Source organism: Echiichthys vipera (assembly GCF_963691815.1).
Source record: "Echiichthys vipera genome assembly, chromosome: 10".
NCBI classification, from domain to species: domain Eukaryota; kingdom Metazoa; phylum Chordata; class Actinopteri; order Perciformes; family Trachinidae; genus Echiichthys; species Echiichthys vipera.
The window spans coordinates 8,978,678-9,000,622 of record NC_139835.1 but is presented as its reverse complement, the minus strand read 5'-3'; positions in this window follow the sequence as shown (position 1 = coordinate 9,000,622).

Below are 21,945 nucleotides of genomic sequence, written 5' to 3'. Positions count from 1 at the left end.
TCTCTACCCTCAGAATGGCCGTGTGGTTGGTGGAGGGAAGCAGTGGCTCTTGCTATGCAAAATGCAAATGTGAACTTTACAGAAAGACCAACTTTGATGCCAAGGTCTCTTTGGTTAGCTGAGAAAGAACAAAAGGACCAGTTGATGTGCCTCCATGTCTCATGGGGTGCCTATTTGCGGTTTCAGTGGGTGGTTAACAAGAGTGCTGTGGCAACTGCACCTGCAGATAACACAAAGGTGATCATGCTAACTCTCTGGGTCAGTGCATAGTACTTTGAATGGGGTGGTGCATGCACAAGTGGAGGACTTCTCTGATTTTCTCAAGCCAAAGTGAAGTCTGGAGATAGCAGTGTTGTTGAGTTGGTCGGTCAGTACAAACTCAAATACTGAATCCATTTGTTTTGCAGTTGCAAAGTACTTTGTACAAAGACACATATATGTGTCTCAAAAATATATTGCGTATTCACTTCAATAACCAAAAATGTATATATATATATATCAAATGACAGTATGAAAACAATGTGACAACGTGAAAAGGGTTGTTTGTGATGAATATTCACCTGGTAGTCAGAAACACGACTCCAAATGAATATTAATCTTGCTTTGTAACTGCTGGATTCTTGACATGTCAAGCACACAAGTGGCCAAAAAAAACTCCCCCATTGCAGGTGTAATAGGGTAACTAGTTGGGGTGATTTTTGGCCATCACTCGATCGTCTCACAGGAAAGATGCCCTTCTGTTTTACAGAATGTGTTAACTGATTACAACGTGACCCCTGCTTTCTTCTTCACTCCAAGTCAATTTGTTTTTCTCTTGCCAGTTAGTGAAGTGTTATCTCTGTAGGCAGCTGTTAAAATGACATAATTATCCAGCTGTCTAGGTGTTGTTGTTCAACTGATGATGACCGATCAAGGCCCCCAGTTTCACTATGAGCTTTGTGGTTTCAAGATAACTAATTAGATCTCCATTAGGAACGGACAAAAGGAACGGAATGGAAGCCTACCTGAAATCTCAGACATTCTCTTATGCATGATAAAGACTGATTTTGAAAATAAGTTGGTCCGACTGCATTCTTCTGCTAACAGAACAGTTGCTTCTCAGGAAAATGGTGCTGCTATGGTGGTTGAAGTGGGTGTGGATTGAATGGATGGATGCTTCATTGAATTCCCTTCTGGTTGTCAATCTCTAAAGAAGTCTCTTACTCTCTCTGATATATATATATATATATATATATATATATATATATATATATAAATATATATATATATATATATATATATATATATATATATATATATATATATACACATGCTTGTAGAAAAGTTGTATAATTGACCAGCTTTTGTTACACAGCAGGAGGTAACTGTTTGATGGAAATATCAAGAGATGGTGGTCTTTAAAAACGCCAGACAGCGACTTATGTGATGTAAAATAGATTGTATGATCAGATTTATTCATGTTGTTGCTTGAGTTTTTCTTAATCAAGTATTCAGCTTCCTTTAAGCCTGGGGAAATGTTTTACTTCTGATAGTTATGGCCCAGTTATGCCTAATGGGGTCAAGAGCATTGTTTATTTATATCCAAAAATCAGTTAAGCCAAACTATTTGATATAAAAATCTACATTTTTATTTCGGAACAACAAGGACAAGGACAGCAGTGCCATGGGGAGTTTGGAGAAAACAAAAACGATATATATAAATATATTTTGTGCTTGACCATCCCTCAATACCACTACTGAGGTACTGTACCCTTGAACCAGACTCATTACCCCTAACTACCCCAGTGGAGCAGCTCACAGGAGTAAATGTATGTGACCGTAAAGCAGGCTGTTTCTGAGAGCATTGTAACCAGTGAAACTACTCTGGTTAAATAAAGTTTCTTTTAAAAGATGTCAATACCCCATGTTCTTTTAGAAGATGCTTTGTGTAACTGACGTGGATCCAAAGCAGATTTATTAGATGGAGTTCATTGGCATGGATTGTCACAGCTGTGTAGTGAAAGATGGATCAATAAGCGGCATTGCATGCTGTCATGTTTATTGCCTTGTTTAATAATCCATCTTCATCTTGTGAGAAGAGACTGTACCATGCATTTTCATGATGAAACAATGGGGCACATTTGGGGTGTCAGCTGCCTCTTCTCCTAAATGATGGTAATGTGATCATAAGCAGTGATGCGATGCGTGCTATTAAACCATAGCTCATTGGATGAACTACTATGTGTCACAAACTGCGTGAGTGTTGGGATGTGAATAGCGATGGTTTGGTTTTCCCAGTGTATCCAGCAGAAGCAGCACATCTCATGGTATATTCCAATTTTGTATTTATCACTTGCAATTATTTTAAGGGACAAAAACAAAGTCTACATTTTCTATAATGATTCAGATTCTGAGCCCTTGGTGCCAGCTTAATATTGACCTGATAAAAGTTTTGGGTTGATGGGGAAATCAGGTAATTAAAACCATCAATTTAAGTAGCACAATGCCTCAGCTAAGAATGTTAAAAAAGAGTAAATCAAACACACATAATACAAATGTTATAGGAAGAATGAGAAGTCAATTTCCTCATTTAGGCACAGAAAAGAAGTGACCCTGACGGTATTAATCCAAAAAGTCTCCACTTGGAGGAAACAGCTGAGACTATCGCCATCCCTCACATTTTAACCTTGATGGCCATAGCTTTCAAACAAGGCGATAATCCCCTATTTAACACAACACAGATGATTTCCACCCAACAAGTGTTTAATATTTCAGTATACATCAATACATCCATTTTGACTTGACATATGAAGTATACATTGAAATGTAAATTTGAAAAATATACTATGCTGTTTGAATTTTTGTGTTGATTGACACTAGAATCCCATAATGCAATGGAAACTATGGTAAGTAGTAACGGATCTCGATACAAAAAAATAGCTGTAAAAAATAGTATAGACACTCCGAAATCAATGCAAATTCCTCTTTAGTGTGTTGTATTCGTTGAGCCCACAGGATGGCCCTCTAGGTTCATTCATCTCCAACCACTTGTCCCTGTCGGGGTCGCGGGGGGCTGGAGCTGATCCCAGCTGACATCGGGCGTGAGGTGGGGTACACCCTGGACAAGACGCCAGTCTATCACAGGGCACATAGAGACAAACAGAGACAGACAACCATTCACATCTACGGGCAATTTAGAGTCATCAATTAACCTAACGCCTGCATGTTTTTGGACTGTGGGAACCCGGAGAAAACCCACGCAGACACAGGGAGAACATGCAAACTCCACACAGAAGGGCCCGCTGTGAGGCGACAGTGCTAAACACCACACCACCGTGTTGCCCAGAAAAAGGCTCAGTGAATGGTAATTCAGTGTGCTTTCGACCCTTTGTTAAACAGGGAGCTCCATCTAGTGGAATAAAAAAAATGATTCATGAAGCTTCCTTTGGACATCGCTAGTGTTGAGTGTATACTTTAGAATATTATCATATAGTATAGAAATGGTATACATCCTTGATTTACATCTCTTGAAATGTCTGTCAAAGTGTGTCATTTTAAGATTTGGCTCGCTGAGCTCGTTAGATATCTGCACCTTTGTTATCGATCAAACAGCTTCTAAATCCTCCCATTCCCTCAGATGCCTCAGTCACTCTTTCACTGGAGCCATTGTTTAATGTTCTTCTTTGAATTTTTGTCACTGTCATTTCTGGCTCTCCCAAGGTTACTGCTGCCATTTTCAATCTCAGTGTACCCCCACTGGTAGGTTGTGTAAAAATACAATCAATGGAAAGCCATTGTATTCAATGCATTCCACTGAGTTTCTGTTTTGCACACACATTTGACTTAGTTTTGAGCATAAAGCTGCCTTTAAGCCAGTGTCCAAAAAAAAGCTACAAATACATGCAAGATATAAATACTGTCTCTGCAGTGCCTTCGTACAAAAGTAACATTGAGGCAGGAAATTTAAAGGGAGGCATTACACAATGCATTAATTAAACAGATTATTTTGTTTAAAGTGAGTCACAATGTGTGTTTTTTTTTGGGGGGGGGGGTGTATCTGCTTAAGGAGGCAGGTTTGGGTGGTGAAAGGGTCCAAAAACTACCCGGATATTCACTCGCCAGACATGACCTTTTATCTAATCCTAACCAAGTCGTTTTGCTGCCCAACCCTAATGTCTCCTTATGTAGGCTTAAACTGGTCATGCAATGGTAGGTTTGTTTTGACACCAAAAACAACCGTCGTAGTTGACTTCTGGTCTGTTGCCATCTCGTGGGCAACTTCCGTTTGCCACTTCGTAAGTTATAATACTAATTTTTGTGCAGAACTTTTTGTATGATATCCTAAAAGCCTGTTGATGAGAATACGTTGAACTCTTCTGTTTACTGGGGAGCTTGTCGGTCAGAATAAAGAACCTTAACCAAGATAAGGGTCCTTTCACAGGGTCCTTTGAGTGACAGGATGACCATCAGGAGGCAGAGGAGCACAATGATCAAGCCGAATAATGGGGGTTTTAACATGGCTCGGAAAAAGAAGCAGGTCTTTTTGCTACCCTGTAAGCTAGCCCAAAGCCTTGAACTGGATGCAAGCTGCAACAAAGAGAACATTGTAGTGAACATTGTGACCATAAAACATTTGCTTGGTGCTTAAAATAAATTTGGAAAACAGAAGAAAAGGTAAGGGTATAAGACTGTACATATGGATTGTGGAGTTCAGTTGTAGCAGCGAGCTACACCAATCAAAGACGTCGCTGTTACTCCTGAGAGAGTAATGAAGTTCTTCTCCCTTACATAGGGAATAAAACACGTTTTTCTTAAAACAAAGCTGATATCATATGAACTTGTGGTTTCTACAGAAGCCTAAACAATCTCATAGCTCATGGTAATATAATTCTACCTTTGATGATTACAACATTATGGATTAGAATCAAAATCCTGATTCACAATATGAATGGTATTTTCCCTTCGGAACATACAGGTACCTGTTCCATATTACACATGAACTGTTGAGCTCTATAGGCATGACTTAAAAGTTCTCAGATACCATGCCTGATTTCAGAAAACATGCAACAGTTTGAAATTCATATAACACTTAATTAAATACATTGTAGCCTACACATTTCTTCATGGACATGGAGTAAGTGAGTCCGTCATACCGATATGAGGATAGAGCATGCAATATAATAGGCTTTGCGTTATAATATTCTGGTACAATAGCTCCTGTATATTTCTAAAAATGCATTAATTCATTAAGTTAACAGGTTCCTAACTAATATTTTATTTCCATGGATCACTGAGAAACATTCAGAACCTTGGACGTACTGTAAATTTCAAAACACCATATGAACTTATGCTTTATGCAGTTTGGACTGAGGTTAATTTGAATATGTGATCCAACTGCTTTTGAGGGTTCCTTTTCATCTGCTGTTATGTTGCTGTTCTCAGCCACAGTCAGATACTTTCAAGAGCAGGAGCCTCATCCTTGGGCCTTTTGAAATATCACTGCTATTTTGGTTTGTGGCTGAACGAAAGCCACCTGTGCCCTGTTTTCTCTAACAAGTCTGTGAAAGAAATGTCTCTTCTTATTGCCTTGGAGAGGCAGGTGCACTTTTGCTTTAATACAGGGTAACGTTTGTTACATCCTGCTTCAACTGCTTCCTTATGTGTAACTATGTTTCGTTTGTTTTCTCACTGCTGTACAAACTATTTGAAAGGAGGTGTTAAACAGAATGCTGCACAGTAAGAAGCCACTAAACTAATGAAGAAAAAAAAGCCTGTACCAATCCGATACTTTTAAAAAACAAAGTTTGAAAGTTGAGCTGATAAGAAGAAGTATTTGTTTTTCTCTTCCTTTCTTCTCTGTTAGTCATCACTACATGGGGCAACGTCCCACTAGGAGGGAAAATCATTACCTCTCACTTTGAGGCACCCACTCCCTCTCTTTGTGCTGCACACATAAGGTTTTACAAGATCTTCCAATGCTCTGCTTGCATATTTACCGTGCGTAAGAGAACGAAAAGACTGTGAGGTCATGTTGCCGACTGTGCACTCAATCTCTTATTCACCATGTGTGGATCAAACAATGCCCTAACTTTTTCATGAAGATGCCATAGAAGAAGAAGATAATGCAAAACCATAGTTGGGTTACAAATGATGGGTTTTATGTGTGTGTGTGTGTGTTTGTGTGTGTGTGTGTGTGTGTGTGTGTGTGTGTGTTTGTGTGTGTGTGTTTGAGAGAGAGAGAGAGAGAGAGAGAGAGAGAGAGAGAGAGAGAGAGAGACAAAGAAAGCAAGAGCGAGAGAGAAAGAAATATGATTGATTGCATGGGTATTACAGGGTATGTGTGCAACGCCACCCTCTGTGGTTTTGATCTGCTCCGAGTTGCAAGTGATTTCTATGTGTCTCGTGGAGTACACAGGCATGTCTTTTTGTTGAACCAAGGAGGGAGTGAAGGCATGATGAGAGAGAAAGACAGGGAAAAAGAAAGCATCTGACTGACGCAGACAAAGGCGCAGACAGACAGTGCGATTGTCTGTGTATCTGCAGCAAAATTCTTTTTGTTGTTCAAGCGTTCAGATTGTTGAACGGATGGCAGAGTTTTCAAAACAGATGCGAAACGAAGATGTTACTGCATGTCACGTTTCTGTCACTGCATTCGTTGCCGTGCAATTAAAGTGATTTGTGCATCTGTCAGCAAACATTGTCACCTTGCAGATCTTTCGTCGTCAGTGTGCAGGATTTTTATGTTTGTACTGGTATCACGCGCACACACATTACAGTAACATTACAACTAACCCTTATATGATCCATCCGTTTTTATGGCTCTCCAGTTTGCATGACATATCTGATATTCCAATGATGAATGACTCTACCACTTTGAGATCAATACAGTCATAATGCAACAGCCACTCAAGCCACAAAAGTAACAATACTAATTGCTGTAAATGATCAGGTTTGTGACACCTGTACCGTGACACAGTGCAATATCACCATGAAGCATCTGCTTACTCCTGCAAACAGGCTGCATGAGAAGAGACGTGTGCAAGCACATGCAATACTGGAAGAATATATCAATGTCATTGCAGCAATAATGTCATTATTAATTCATGCAAGCTCTGGTGTATATGTACACTTTGAAATGCAATATATATTTTAATAAAAGTCATACTAAGAAAGCTAACAGCACTTGTGCAGAATAAATAATAGAGTACATGTATAATATGGATACACAGCAACCCTTCAAGTCTGTAAAGAGCAGAAACTGCCCCCTGTTGTGTGGGAGGTAGAATTATTAGTAGCAGTGTTTTGCTTTTTAAAATAGTGTGTCTGCAGACATTATATAGTGGACGGTTGCAGAGGAATGGAAATGGGTCTCTCCTCTCCTGCAGAGGGTGCTGTAGCTCTGTCCATTTTGATGTCATTGCTTGTGTCATTTGCACAGACATTGTACTGTGGCTCAGAGAGACACGATGGACTGCTGAAACTCAAATGATGCAATGTACTCTTGTTATATCAAAGTGTTTGATGTTTCAGAGAAATAAAAAACAATCATGCAATAAGTCCATCATTCTCAACATCTAAAAATGGACACAATTTGTGTATGAAATTTAAAATATACTATTTTTAAATGCTATTTATAAGGAGTATGTGAACACATACTAAATGGTTGATAACACATTACATAAAAAACACATTCAATTAAATTCTCACACAGTGTACTACCATCCAGGGCTACGTAAGTGCTGCAGCCTGACCACTGCGAACTGGGCTGCAATGTAATCGAACAGGACATTTCTGCACCATCAATATACCCATCCATCATCCATCATCATCAACCGCTTGTCCCTAACAGGGTCGCGGGGGGCTCGAGCCGATTCCAGCTGCCATTGGGCGTGAAGCGGGGTACACCATGGACAGGACGCCAGTCTATCGCAGGGTACATAGAGACAGACAGAGACAAACAACCACTCACGCTCACACCTATGGGCAATTTAGAGTCATCAATAAACCTAACACCTGCATGTCGTTGGACTGTGGGGGGAAGCCGTAGAACTGGGAGAGAACCCACGCAAACACGGGGAGAACATGCCAACTCCACACAGATGGGCCCGAGCCGGGATTCGAACTAGGAACCCTCTTGCTGTGAGGCGACAGTGCTAACCACTTGATTTCAGAACAAGATTTCAGAACAACTTTACTATCTTTCCAACACTTATAATAACAATTTTGAGGTGCAGAAATGCCCTGTTCGATTACTTTGCAGCTCGGTTTGCAGTGGTCCGGCTGCTCGCACTCATTACTGGACCAAATTCAAAAAAGTTGTTGCCATTAGTCACAAAAATACCAAAATTTCACTTTAATCGAGTCCAAGTCAAGTTCGAGACCATGGGCCTGTTCCATTAAGCAAGTTTAGCAAATAAACTAGGTTTATTTCTGTGAGTCTGACTCATTTTCAGTTGGTTGGTTCCATAAAGCAAACTCAACTAGTTTCTTAGCATAAGTTGCCATATGTAGAGATAAGCCTATTTTTTTTTTTGTTTTTTTTTCCAAACTGAATTTATGGAAGAAGCCCCAGGTCTAGCTGAGTCCAAGTCACCAAGTCAAGTCCCATTCCAGGGCAAATTAAGTCCTGTTCAAGACCATACTAAGTAAAATTGTCTTTCCAATGCTATTATAGTGATTTGGGAGTTAGGATAGATCTATGAACAAGACTGAGCTATATTTTAACATAAAACTATTCAATGCATAGAATTTAGGCAACATTCTGAACAATTGTTCCTGAATCAGCAGCCAGAAACAGATTGACCAGTTCTGCACCATTGTCACTCAGAGAAGTTGAAATAGACGCTTCATATTTTCCTACATTATATGCAACACTGTAGTTCTGCGATAGTGTTTCTTTTCAGAGAGAAAATGTTTGGGAAATTCTAATAATGCAGCCTCTTAAAGTAGCTAACCACGAGGCAATTTGAATAATATGATAACCAGTCACAAGTGAGACAGCAGGTGAGCTTTTTTATTATTTTACAGCGTTTCTGTGTCTGGAAATCAATGGCTGCTGTAACCCCCATGGCACAGATGAAGGAAAGATGAGGATAGAGGCAGGTAGGGAGACTCATCATCACTTCTATTATATGTGTGATTCACAAAAGGAAGAGACATTGTGATACCTATTTAGATAATCCTCCCTGTGTATGTCTCACAAAAGAGATTTGATTGTGTATTCAAAGGTTAACTCTGATACTGTGAATGCAACAAATAACAGAATTCCTGATTGGATGTGTTTTATAGCTCGATCAGTACAATATATATGTGACACGCCCAAGGTCATCAAAGAGGACACCTCTAATCTTACCTCAGTGTCAGAAAGTGCTAAATCAAGAAATTAACAAGCCAAGAGCTGGAACAATCCTGGACTACTGTGTGAACATGGACTGTATGTTATATGGGATCAGAGGATGACGCTTTATACAAGCACTGATTGTAGATCCTGCAATCAGTTCTTGTGTAGCTGAACCATTAGGCTAAACAAAGCACATGCAGCACAGAGAACATCTGTCCTCAGGGACCTATAGTTATGCAAGGGGGTCATGACTTATTCACGGGTTGAAGAACATGAAGGAAATTGTTAAGAGGGGAATATTATGTGATGATGTTATTCAAAATTCAAAAGTCCTTTCAGTAGTGAAGTCCAAATGAAGCTTTATGAAGCATTTTCTTTATTTTCCAGGTCCACTAGATAGAGCTCACTGAATTACCATTCATTAAGCCTTTTTCTTTAAACCAAGAACACCATCTAGTGGGTCCAACAAATACAACTAATGCGTCATAAAGCTCCATTTAGACATCTCTACCTTTTAGCCGTTTTCATTCCGAGGATGTCGAATGCTTCCACTTTGCCGTGGCCTTCGACGTTTGATTCGAACACACAAGGCACCCCTTGAGTGTCTGTATGAAACACACTAGGCTTTCAACTGTAAACTCACCCATGGCAATATTAGACGCTCAGAGCAAGTGCTCAAGAATCAAAGGCCACAAAGTCCCCATAGGGAGGACGTTGGGGTGAGGCAGTATGGCCCTACTCTACCTGCTAGTTGGCTCAGTAAGCTGTTTATTATTATTATTTATTCAGTAAGCTGGATACCCAACCGCATCGTGGCTCGACTACTTGACTGCTAGCTGTAAGATAACATGCGTTATATTATGAACAGTGACAACTGTAGGGAGTATTGAAAGACTCTGCATGAGGAGGAGGGTAGTTTTGTTGCCTAAACCTAATACTACAACTATTCCCTCATAAACAATCTTTATAATATATATAAACAATAAATTATATTAAAATCAGATAATGTAGTATAAGACTGCTATCTCTGCTTAGTGTCAGTGTCCCAGAAGTACAAAGTCAGATCACAACCTTTTTTCTCCTGTGTTTTGGCATCCATCCATCACCCCAACCTAGTGCATTGCTTTCTTCAGTTACAAAAACGTGGAATACACACAAAATAAATACGTGGAAAATGCACAAATTACTGCACATTACTTTTCGTTGTTATGTATACAAAAAATGCATGAGAAAAGCCTGAACACATGAACATCCTGGCCTCAATAAAATGTAATTATTGTGGCAAGCTCTATTTCACTGCTGCTTGGTGTGTTTTCCATGTAAACCAGCAAGTAGTTTTGTTTGGCTTCACAGTGTTAATCATGTGTAACCTGACTCTTGCCAGGTGAATTTTGTTCCGCCTTGCTTCACTCACATCTAGGATCGCTCCATAGGAAAGAGATTTCAGGAGGATAAACCACTTGTCTGTCATCTTTATTGACGTGCTACTTGAACCACTCACATCAAAACCAACCCGTGACGCTGATGAGAGCGATGCAGGGAAAACCAAAACAGAACAGCCGACATCGTTTCCACCAACAAAAGCCTTTAGAGACATTCTCTGGTGTTCTTTTAAGAAGAAAAATTCGCTAGATTGGACAACCCAGATGAAATGGCAGCATTGATGTTGGCGCCTTCTTCCTCGATGCGAGCCGCCATTGTTGTCTGAATCACATTGCTTCTCTGCTACGTCACATCTATAAAACCCCGCCCGGCGGTCCAGATTGGCTCGATCATTTTTTGCAAACCCTGAAGTCCCTCTGCAATGGATCGATCCCAGATGGTTGAGTAGAGCTAGGCGTGGAATCGAGATGGAACGAAAGTCATCTGGCGATAGTCTGGTTAAATCATGTGTACCTGGGGTCCGTTTCACAAAGCAGGTTCAAAAAACTCTGAGTCTAACCCTGAACTCTGAGTTGATCTACTCTGAGATAGGAAACTCTGAGTTTTCGGTTCCAGAACAGCAGATTTGCGTTAGGTTGATCAACTCAGAGTAGTTTGACCTGGAGTTAAGCGTGTGCACCACAAGTAAAAAAAGACAGCATCAATGGAGCCATGATTCGACGAGTCACCATGGCAACGGGGAAGCAAAGGGCTACGCTACAACTGGAATTGGAAATATTAATGCGCTCATACGGAGAGTTTGAGCAGGTTTACACCGCTGCAGCAGCAAAAGAGAGGGAGACGGTGCAGGAGAACATTGCGGCTCGGGTCAGTGCATAAGTTTAAATGTAGTCCTGTTGCAATCACAGTAATATCACAGGGGGAACTGTTGAGTGGGAGCCTATTCGTTTATTTCATTTAGGTGCAACCCCGCGGGGGAGAAGCGCACTTGGCAGCAGCTTAAGATGAAAAATAAAAACATTGTTTAAACAGGTAAAACATCGGCACAATCTCATGGTGATACCTCATTTTGAGCATGTTTTACATGGTAAAGTAAATATTTCCGTAAGTGGCTGTTTTATATGTTGTATAAAAAACTCCCATTTGCAAAAAAACGCAGCGCAACACACAATATCTGCTGTGATATAAGAGCATTACTGGTTGTTTATGTTGGAAATGTAAGGAGGGGTGAGATGGACTGTGACATGAAACGGTGTTTCGCTGCCGTGAAATGGACCCCCTCGCATTATAGGTGATATCCTGGATCAGAAGGCTGTTGTTTCCACCTATAGGAGTAGTTTATATACCGGTAACCCAATTAAAAGCACACACTTTTGAACCTATGAACTGCAAGAAAAGCTGGGATTATATTTAGGAAACGCTAAATCACACACATTCAACTTGCTCAAAAGATCCATTTCATTCATTTTGTAATTATGGCTGCAGTATATTAAGGACGTCTATGCGCGGTCTGATAATCCTCTCCCGACGAATATTTAATTCTCTTTGCGGTAATGCATCACCTTCATCCACGGGATCGTTATCAAAAGGACATGCCATGGTAGTGAAATAGTCGCCACCTAATATAACTTCAGATGTCTGATTTTTGCAATGATTTTCTGAAAAAAAAGACGACAGAACTGTACTACGCCAAAACTCGCCCGCTTACTGAATGAATGAGGAAATCAAACACCGTGCGTGGCTGAAAGAGGGCGGAGACAGAGAGAAACTCAAGGTCCCGACCAGGTTAGTTTCAGAGAGCATGTTACCATGGTAACTGACCGAGAGGTTAAGTTATCTCTCTTTGTGAAACAGGCTAGAGTTACCCCTCTTTCTCTGGTTTGAGTTACCTCCCTTTGTGAAACGGAAAACTCAGAGTTTCCCTCATTTCAGGGTTAACAGACTCAGAGTTTTCACTAAACCTGCTTTGTGAAACAGGCCCCTGGTGTTTAACACAGTGTCACAGTTTGCCCTGCGGCAACCTTTCAGGCTGAAAAATGAAGCCAACACAGAAATGTAAAAAATTGTAGTTCCTTGAATGGCCACTTGAAGCTGGCGCCAAAAGCAAGTCCCCATAGACCCCTATGTCAAAACCCTGATGTTTTTCAGTGCATATAGGTGGAAACCAACATGGGGGGAAATGTCAAGCCAGGGCTTCATAACCGCCCCAACCAAACACACACACACACACACACAAATTCGCACACGCGCACACACACACACACACACACACACACGCACACACGCACGCACACACGCACACACACACCCCTTTTCACTAATGCATGTCCATTGGTCTGTATAAAAGCAAGGTGAGCAGTGCAACTGGTACTCAAAGTGGTTTGTTGCTCTCTGTGTAGGAACTCTACCCTGCAGGACATCCATATTTACCCTTCAGGGTTCCAACTAAATTAATCTTTCATTCTATTTTTATGCCTTTTTTCAATGTCCCTTTTTATCCTTGGGGGGGGTTTAAAACAAACAAAGTGTTCTGTGCCCACTGTGTCATACCATACAAAAGGGCAACGTGCAATGCTGCAGCTCAACCCCTCAGTCACAGATTTTAAGTGTGTTTTTTAATGCCAGTGCATGTCCTTGCAGTCATCACAAATACAGATTTACAGATCAGTCATGTGTCTGTTTTATTCTGTACTGCTGATCACAATATTCATGGTAATACCAAATGTGTATGTAAGACATCAGTTTTGCTTTCGCTTCACAACATCTGAAACACTTGATTAAGTTTAAATGAAAATTAAATGATAAATGATAAATTCAAATACATTATTGGCATCAGACTCTGGTCTGAGTGTTAAATCTTCCCACCGACTGTTCTAACCTCCACACCCTTATATTCCACCTTCTTTCTGCAATGGTCCTAACCATTGAAATCAGATGTAAAATGCTGTGCTAAAAAATTGCACAATTTAAGCCAAATTCCAAGAGAGATTGGGCTGGCCATGACCTTCAGTAAATATCTTTCATCTTTCAAAATGAGAAATTCCAACGCAATTTGAGAGGAAACTGGAAATCACACACGCACATGCGCTGTATCTCCCCTTTACTGAATGAGCTTTCAACAGCTGCAGTCTCATCTTTTTCATACATCCTTGCTCTTTCCATGGGCATGTGAAGGTCAGGTGAAGGTAATGCTAGGGATTATGGGAGCTCAGCCACTGGTCCCTCTCTGCCTGCCATGAAAGGGTGAAGTTAATGGCTCGGAGACGAGTGGGAGGTCTCCAATCTCTCTGCCGCAGGCCATGAAAACGGGTGCCTTTTATTGCAGATTGACCCTCACAAGCTGTAGCTGGAGGCCTCTCACCTGATGTTCTGGATGGGGGCCTGGGGAGGATCTTTGCCTGGATTTATAGTTAATGTACCAGTGTTAATGAAGATGCTATGGTCCACTGGCCCCCTTTGCCATGCCATGTCGGGGTGTCCATCCCCTCCTTGATCAGTCCAAGTCTGTTGTGGGTCATAAGTACCAATAAATTTGCGCCCCCTCCACCACTAGATGAATTTGGGTGTGGTGGGCAAAAGTGGGTGGAAGGACAAAAGAGAGGGGGGTTACTCAACTCCTGCTAGCTAAATACCAGCCACTTAGTCAACTCTCCAACATCTGATTCTGAAACATTAGTTAACAGAAAAACTGTATTTACATTCATTTTTAAAGCCTGTGACAAATAATATTTTATCAAAGGAATTTTATTTGTACATCTTGCAAAATCTTTTTATGCAAAAATAAGAACAATATATTAAAAAATAATCTTCTTTTACTTTCTTGAAAATTCTTTTTTTCTTTTATATGTCCTGGAAAAGGCACACTCATCTCTGTCATGTTTTTTTTAAAAGAGTCGGTTAAAATCTATATTGTTTGTTAACTATAGCGTAGTGTGGTTAAGGCTTCATTTTACTATCATCTCTTGCCATTGTAAAAAAAAAAAGGGTCCGTGCACTCATAAAGTTATTGCACCAAAAAGTGCCTTTTGTTCAGTCAGTAATCATTGCATCCCTGAAAGGCTCAGTCGTTTGTAAGCAAGGATGGGGTGAAGTTCACCACTTTGTGACCAACAGTGTGAGCAAATAGTCCAACAGTTTAAGAACAACATTTCTCAACATACAATTGCAAGGAATTTACATAGAGTTCCATCATCTACAGTCCATAATATCATCAAAATATTCAGAGAATCTAGCAAAATGGAAAAGTGCGCTGTGGTCTGTGAGGCTACATTTCAAATTGTTTTTGAAAATCATTGGCGTCGTGTCCTCCGGACCAAAGAGGAAAAGGACCATCTAGATTGTTATCAGCGCAAAGTTCAAAAGCCAGCATCTGTGATGGTATGGGGATGTGTTAGTGCCCAGGGCATCATGAGTAACTTGCACATCTGTGAAGGCACCATCTATGCTGAAAGTTACATACTGGTTTTGGAGCAACATATGCTACCATCCAAGCAACGTCTTTTTCATGGACGTCCCTGCTTATTTCAGCAAGACAATGCCAAGACACATTCTGCACGTGATCATTCTATTCTGTTTTGATTTATGTTTTACATAACGTCACAACTTCATTGGAATTGGGGTTTGTATATACCCATTATGGTGTGTGTGTGTGTGTGTGTGTGTGTGTGTGCTTCACAACTTGTAAATAGCATGCAATGGGGCCCCTAGTAACAACCTGTACCTAGTGATGTCCAAAAGGAGCTTCATGAAGCATTAGTTGTATTTGTTGATCTCTTGGTTTAAAGAAAAAGGCTCAATGAATGGTAATTCAGTGTGCTTTCAACACTTTGTTGAACAAAGAGCTCCATCTAGTGGACTCGGATTATGAAGAAAATCTTTACTTAAAGCTGCATTTGGACATCACTACCTATACCCCGCTGAGTAGTGGAAGGAGTAGTTATTGTCATAAAAGTAGCAATTGTTGTTGTAATATAATATCGGCAGAAATAGTGTTTGTAGTAGTTGTGGCAGAAATTAAAGGCTAATTCATAGTAGGAGTACTCAAAACACCGGCGCTGTATCGTGCTGCAGCCAGCAACAGTTGCTCTCTCTCCTTTCCGCACTTTTTAGCTATTTTATCTTATTTACTGTCTTTAATTAGTGCTTTTTTCCTGTAAGTCGTCGTGCTAACCCTAGCCAACTATGTTCGTGAACTTTCTTAAATTTTTTTTTTTGTCCGTTTGTCTCATTCTTGGGACTATTTTTGCTGACCGCATCTCCGTCTGGACGCAAAAATGCGGCGGCTCCATTGTTTACACCCATGAACAGCTGTTGTCGCTAATACCAACGGCGCAAATGCGGGAGAGGCCTGAAATCCCCACAGAACTGAGGAGAAAGTACAGGGGATGTAAGGCTGGACGTAAACACCGGGAAAAGAAGAGGAGATATAAAACCATCTCTTCCTTCCATCACCATGGGGAACGTAAGGTCGCTGGCTAATAAGATGGACGAGCTGGCGGGGTAGTGAGTAGTGTGCTGTGTTTCACGGAGACGTGGCTCCACGAGGACATCCCGGACTCTAACGTAATGGTGGACGGCTTTCAGACTGTTCAGGCGGACAGGAGTCACCGTGAGAGTGGCAAGAGGAAAGGTGGGGGACTTGCTTTTCTTATTAACAACAAGTGGTGTCATTCTGGACACGTTACTGTAAAGGAGCATGTGTGCAGCCCGGACATTGAGCTGCTTGCCGTGAGTCTGCGGCCATACTATCTGCAGAGGGAGTTTTCACACGTGATCGTCCTGGTTGTTTACATTCCTCCGACTGCAAACGTGGTGCGCGTGAGTGACGTCATCCACACTGTCGTCGCGGGCCTTCAGACACGGCACCCAGACGCATTCATTGCAATATCTGGGGACTTCAACCACATCACTCTGGTTGCAACACTGCCCACTTTCAAGCAGTTTGTGGACTGTCCCACCAGGGAAAACAAGACACTGGACCTGCTGAATGCTAATGTTAAGGAGGCTTACAGCTCCACTGCCCTTCCTCCTCTTGGAAGATCAGACCACAACCTCATCCACCTGCAACCCCTGTATAAGTCCCAAGTCCAAGCAAATCCAAGTCTGTAAAGTCAAAGCAGCCCAGTAAAGCGTCATCGGTCTCCTGTGACCATCTCCTCACAGTCCTGGTGGTCACAGGAGACCGATGACGCTTTACAGGGCTGCTTTGAACTTACAGACTTGGATTTGCTCTGTGATTCACATGGAGAGGACCTTGATGATCTCACGGACTGCATAACAGGGTACATTAATTTCTGTGTGGACAGCGTTGTTCCTAAAGTGACTGTACGCTGTTTCCTCAACAACAAGCCTTGGGTTACCAGAGACATCAAGGTCCTGCTGAATCAGAAGAAGAGGGCCTTCAGAGATGGGGACAGAGAGCAGATGAGGCAGGTCCAGAGGGAGCATCCAACAGGGCAAAGACACCTACAGGAGAAAGCCGGAGCACAAACTCAAGCAGAACAATTTAAAGGACGTGTGGAGCGGAATGAGGAGCATCACTGGCTACAAACCATCTGGTAGCCAGACAGTAGGTGTTGGTACTGAACGTGCCAATGAACTGAATCTGTTCTTCAACAGATTTGATGAAGGGGCTCTGGACCACCACCCGACGGCTCCTCCACAACCATCCACCTCCAAACCTCCAGCCCTGTTGACACCCCCCCTCCCCCTCAATTCCTTCCTGACTTTGCCCTACCTGTCCACCACCTTTCTCCGCCCCCACCAACGCACACAGCAGAAAGACCTTCACTGCAGGGCAGGTGAGGAGGGGGCTGTGCAGACTCCGCCCAGGCAAGGCAGCAGGTCCCAACGATGTCAGCCTGAGGGTCCTCAAAGCATGTGCGACCCAGCTGTGTGGAGTCCTGCAGTACATCTTCAACCTCAGCCTGAGTCTTGAGAAGGTCCTTGTGCTGTGGAAGACATCCTGCCTGGTACCAGTACCAAAGAAGGTGCGTCCCAGCACCTCCGAAGACTACAGACCGGACGTCGCATCTGATGAAGTCCCTGGAGAGGCTGGTCCTGTCACTTCTTCGGCCCCTTGTCAGCTCATCACTGGACCCGCTACAGTTTGCCTACCAGCCGAGACTAGGTGTGGAGGACGCTATCATCTTCCTGCTCCACCGTGCCTGCACCCACCTGGACAGACCGGGAACCACAGTGAGAATCTTGTTCATGGACTTCTCCAGTGCGTTCAATACCATCCGGCCTGCTCTGCTGGGACGTAAGCTGACGGCGATGCAGTTGGACCCTCCCCTGGTTTCCTGGATTACGGATTACTTAACGGGTCGACCACAGTATGTCAGACTGCAGGACGGAGTGTCTGACACTGTGGTCAGCAGCACTGGAGCTCCACAGGGAACTGTTCTTTCCCCCTTTCTGTTCACCCTGTACACTGACTTTCAGCTCCTCTCTGAGTCCTGCCACCTGCAGAAGTTTGCTGACGATTCTGCAATTGTTGGCTGTGTCAGTGAGGGGAAGGAGGAGGAGTACAGGGGCGTTGTGGACTCCTTCGTCGACTGATGTGCAGCTTATCACCTGATTCTAAACGCCACCAAGACTAAGGAGCTAGTGGTGGAGAGTAAATCTGCCCCCACACCCATCTCCATCACCGGCCTGACTGTGGATGTTGTCCAGGACTACAAATACCTTGGAGTATACTTGGATAACAAACTGGACTGGTCCAAGAACACTGATGCTGTCTACAAGAAGGGCCAGAGTCGTCTCTATTTCCTGAGGAGGCTCCGGTCATTCAATGTATGTAACACCATGCTGAGGATGTTCTACCTGTCGGTGGTAGCCAGTGCCGTCTTCTTTGCTGTTGTGTGCTGGGGCAGCAGACTGAGGGCAGCAGACACCAAGAGAATCAGTAAGATCATCAGGAAGGCTGGCTCCGTCCTGGGGTTCAAACTCGACTGTCTAAACTGCACAGCATCCTGGACAACAACTCTCACCCTCTCCACCAGCTGCTGACCTCCAGCAGAAGCACCTATAGCCACAGACTCATTCTCCCCCGGTGTAACACTGAACGCTGGAGGAAGTCTTTCCTTCCGGTGGCCATCAAACTGTATAATTCAACCCCCCCCCGGTCAGGTAAGGAACAGTGGAGACACTGTATCCTGAGAAACTGTCACTTTGTCACTTTATATCATCACTACATCACATTATTTAGTATTATTATCACCTACTTCAGTAAAGAATGCTGCTACACTTTACTGTACTTTACTGTAACTAACTTACTTCAGTAAGAAATGCTGCCACACTTCACTGTACTTTACTGTAACTAACTTACTTCAGTAAGAAATGCTGCTACACCTCACGTACTTTACTGTAACTAACTTACTTCAGTAAGAAAGGCTGCTAAACTTCACTGTACTTTACTGTAACTTAGTTCTGTCAGAAATGCTGCTACATCTTTAACACTGTTTCAATTATCGCTCCTTATCACTTATTTAGTTTGTAGCTATTTTATTTCAACATGCTGCTAAACTGCACAGTGCGTATTGTTGTATATTGTATAAACCTACGCTTAACCACAATGTCTGTTGCACTCTGTCACACTTAGTTATTGTTTGATTTATTTGATGTTAGCTTTATTTGATTTGATTATGTAAGCTTATTGTCACTCTGATCCTTTCCCACCTTTGTATTGAAACTGTTGCACAATAATTTCCCTCGGGATAAATAAAGCTTATTGAATCTTGAATCGTGAATCTTGAGTAAAGGTAGTAGCCATTGTATTGGTCATAGAAGCAAATAGTAGTAGCTGTAAATGAAGTAGTAGAAGTAGTGCAGTGTTGTGTGGACTCTCATTGTGCTACTCTCACTTCCCCTGTAGCTCTTTGACTACTGCTGGGCTCAATGTCATCCAAAGTATGGAGAGTGACAGAGATGTGGAGGGCTTGGCAGACCCTTTGCTGGCTTTAATGGAGATTAATGTGTGTGTGTGTGTGGTGTGTGTGTTTGTGAGTGTGTGTGCGTGTGTGTGTGTGTGTGTGTGTGTGTGTGTGTGTGTGCGCGCGGGTGTGCTTGTGTGGAGTGGCTATGAAAGAAACACAGTGTGGGTCACAGATAGATGGACTGCATGCTGTGCAAGTTACTATGTAATGCCTAATGACATTAGTAGCTTTCTAAATTTAATGTTGGCTTTTATGAAATAATTTGGATTTAATAGACATGTCTCAAATAGCACTAAAGGTTCAGGCTAAGGATGTATTACCTATATTGCAGCCAGCCACTAAGGGACTATCTAGATGGTACGACTTAACTTTTTCGGAGCTATCAATCTAGGGATCACAACAAAGCAGCTATGCCAAATCGAGCCAATGGCGTAATGTGTGTGTGTGTGTGTGTGCGTGCGCGTCTGTGTTTGTGTGTGTTCCTACCCCCCTATTTCCGGTGTCGTTGCTGGGACCACAAACCGTTCTTCAAACTCTGCCTTCATTTTGATGAACTATACATCTGTAAAGATTTGTGATTGTATCTTACATGCTTGTGGCGCTATCCTAGTGACGGAATCTACACTAACCGGCCACTTTATTAGGTGCACCGTCCAACTGCTCGTTAACACAAATTTCTAATCAGCCAATCACATGGCAGCAACTCAATGCATTTAGGCATGTAGACATGGTGAAGACGATCTGCTGCAGTTCAAACCGAGCATCAGAACGGGGAAGAAAGGTGATTTAAGAAACTTTAAACGTGGCATGGTTGTTGGTGCCAGATGGGCTGGTCTGAGTATTTTCAGAAACTGCTGATGTATGTTACTACTAATGTTTTGCCCAGTGATGCTAAAGAAAACAAAACTACCTTACCCAGCTTTAATGGTCAACCTGTATATCTTTATGAATATGCACTCAGACATGTGAATGTCTTGTCAATCTGCAAATGTAAAAGAATTTGAGAAAGAGGTTTCTGACATTATAAAGAAAAACAGAAATCAAACTTCCACAGCACATTTACATGTGCATGTGAGGGGACTTGTTTGCCCTGAATACTATAATATTTCACAAACTAATGTAGTATGGCGTGACACAAAAGTATACCACAGGCTGCTGCTGTGCAGTGATGACCTTTCTCGTGTAAAGTGTCGACCTTTGTGTAAAAAGTGTTAGCTGCAGGCTGTTTTTGTTAATACTGCTGTCAAACTGTGAATTCCTGACCACAAGCACAGAGGCATCAATATACTGTCTGGAATAGTCTCCCCAAGATATACAACATCATTTGACGTTTCCAAAAATGGTCCCAAACCGCACATTTATGTTCAAGTCACAAAGTCCACAAGCAGCCATAGTAACGAGTCTTGTGCGTCCGGAGCAAAGGAGGAAATAAGGTGATGTTTTTAAAGAGCAGAAAAGTCTGTAGAGGAAGGAGGTTTGGGATAACGGACGGGTCAACAAACTGTTGGACTGCTCACAGGGGACCGCTGTTCATTTTCTGTTTCCTACCAACAGAGATTTGTTACTGTCTGGAAGGCACTGACAAATGCTACCATCCTGCTGATAGGGGTTAGATCAGAAAACCCATCTATGTGTCGTTCTAAAGGCCATTTAAAAATATTGTATTTGTCATTTAATTTGGAGGACTTTTTTTATGTTGTGGAAGGAGCTTTGTATTAGTTTGTTTGGCCCATCAAGCATTTTGTGACAGATCTGATGAGGAGAACTGAATCACCCCTCCTTCCCTCAAACAAAACATTGATTGTAACGCAGATGTGACTGTCACCAAACATTTGTGAAAGTAGCATCCTCTGTAATTTTCTTATTCAATTCAAAAATAAACATACTTTGGTAGATTGACTGTTTAAAATGATGGATACAAAAGCAAGCCAGTTTGAAATGTTTGCTTTTCTCTTTCCCCTTCTTCATTTCAATAGAATTCAATTCAACTATGCTTTTTAATAATTCTAAATCTTCATACCACATAAGCCATTGGTTTTCAAGTAGTAGCCTGCAGTAAGGTGGAATAGGATGCCCAACCCTTTTTCCTTCAAGAGAACTTGGGGTGCTCTCAACTCCTCCAACAGGTAAAAAACTAAATAGAACTAGGTAACAAAACAGTACAATCTGTTGAAGTATTATTAAGATACAGCACTGCATAACTAACTGCATTATCACTTAGCAAAACTCAAAATGTAGTCAGTGAAGCTGGCAGCAGCCACACGCTGCTGATGGCGTCTGTGTCGCAGGTAAAAAGAATAAATGCTA